This window comes from Penaeus chinensis, chromosome 13 (genome assembly GCF_019202785.1).
Source record: "Penaeus chinensis breed Huanghai No. 1 chromosome 13, ASM1920278v2, whole genome shotgun sequence".
Taxonomy (NCBI): Eukaryota; Metazoa; Arthropoda; class Malacostraca; order Decapoda; family Penaeidae; genus Penaeus; species Penaeus chinensis.
The window spans coordinates 26,772,438-26,774,937 of NC_061831.1; positions in this window are offsets into that span (position 1 = coordinate 26,772,438).

Consider the following 2,500-nt stretch of genomic DNA (forward strand, 5'->3'; position numbering starts at 1 on the left):
AGGATGGAGAAGAGATTGAAGAAGATTTTTTGAAAAGCTTATTTCGAAATCTTCGTGAACAATTTTCGCAAGACCGTAAGAGGGGATCTCAGAGCATATTAGAACTTAAAGTGATGTCTAAGCTGTGCCAGAAGATCTGTGCGTTAAAATTCATAGTTAGAGGACGAACGTAACAAAATTGATATTGGGGATGTCATGTAATATGCAAATATTCCTGAAAGTTTTTTGTTTGTTTGTTTGTTTTATTTAGGTTTCTGTGAAAAAGTATCTCTTGTGTAAGCCTGACGCCCTGAATAATTTTGTTCTACAGTATCACGTACGAGGGGAAATTTGTTATCTATTCTTTATAAGGGAAATGAAAAAGGTGTAAAAGGAAATATAAATAATGGATGTGTGAGAATAAGAGTTATAAGAAATTTAAAGTAAGTTTTAATACCTTAAAAGGAGGTTTGAATACGCTGTATAAGTTTAGAATAATTCAAAATAGGTGGGGTGTATAATAAGCTGAACAAAGTTGAAATACGATCAAATGAATCAGGATTCGTTGAAATAAGAAACGCTTATCTTTCCAAACAATTTAAGCCATGAAAACGAACTTCTGTGTAACGTATAACAATCCCTTTCTAAATATAATAATGATATCAACAATAATAAAATGAATATATAAACAGATTAATATAAATAGATAAATCAAACAAGGAAAGGAAAACAAAACATCATTACCTCATTGACATCATCGGAAATATTCACACAAATCCAAAAATATCTTGAACACCAGAAACATGTGTTCCGCCAGCAGCAATCTCGTGAGTTCGGATTTTTGAACAGAGCAAACGGAAGCTCAATTGTAATACAAAATTTATTAGGCTATCAGTTGTTAAAAGCGCTCCATTGACAGGTACTGTTCGCCAGGTTACATTAGTAGCAGTGTTTGTTCACGTATTTTTTCTGCTTAGTTTTAGAAGCTATTGTGTCTCTGTCTGACATGAACTTTGCTTGTTTTTTTTGTTATTTAGGTAGTTTTAGTTATTTAGTTGTGTATCTGTATTTGTTATTCAGTTATTTAGTTATCTTTAGTCAAAATATTCAAATAAATTGAGTAGCAATTTTTCTTTCAATACGACACAAATTGCTTCAGAGGGAAGAATGCATTGTCGCTTGGGCCATTAACTAGTGCTAATAGGATGATTCTTTATCATGTGCAAAACTGTCATCACACACACACACACACACACACACACACACACACACACACACACACAAACACACACACACACACACTACACACACATACACACACACATACACACACACACACACACACACACACACACACACACAGACACACACACACACACACACACACACACACACACACACACACACACATATATATATATATATATATATATATATATATACATATATACACAATATATATATATATTTTTTTTCAAATATCCTTATCTTTGTCTACACGCACACACACACATCAACAAAGACTTTGCAGCCCAATACATTTTCTAATATATATGATCGCTATATAAAATACGATATTGCTATTACTTGGTTATATATTCCTGGCGTGAAATATTCATCTTCGGAATGTTTCATTCCGAGAAATACAGGCATATGATAAGGATATAATTTTCATTGCAACACCAGATCATATCCAGCTTCTCTCTCTCTCTCTCTCTCTCTCTCTCTCTCTCTCTCTCTTTTTCTCTCCTTCTCTATGTCTCTCCCTTTCTCTTTCTTTCTTGCTCTTTCTCTCTCTCTCTCTCTCTCTCTCTCTCTCTCTCTCTCTCTCTCTCTCTCTCTCCCTCCCTCTCTCCCTCTCTCCCTCTCTCCCTCTCTCTCTCTCTCTCTCTCTCTCTCTCTCTCTCTCTCTCTCTCTCTCTCTCTCTCTCTCTCTCATTTTCTTTTTCTTCCCCTTTCTCTTTCCCTATCTCTCATTTCACTAGCCTACCCAACTCATGAGGGTGGCATAGCTCAGTGGTAGAGCGCTGGCTTTGCAATCGCAAGGTCCTGGGTTCGCGCCCGGCCGCCGCCCCTCTCAGTCGACTCAGCTGCGAATGCTGATATGCTGACGTCAGCATGTTGGGGTCAAAGTCGGGGCGGAAAGGAACCGGCCACCCTACCGCATCATCCCGCGCCTTAGTAAGCATGTTTCTCTGCGAACATGTCCCCTACGTTCACATGCACACGGGACCAAGTTTGACTTTGACCCCACTCATCCTCTCGCCCTCCTGACTCTTTCTCTAGCGAGGCCGCCCTTCGTCTTTCGGGTGGCAGGCGCACGAGAGGTCCCGCAACAGAAGGCGCAGGAAAGGGGAAGAATATTACGACGGCAGGACATACACGTTTATTGTTGGCTTTTACGGTGTGTGGTTTTCAATGTTGCTTATCTTTGTTGCTTTCTGGCTAATTGTTAGACGACAAGAAGGTTATTGGAGGAAAGATAATACTTCATATACTTATCAAATCCAGAAACAAACTG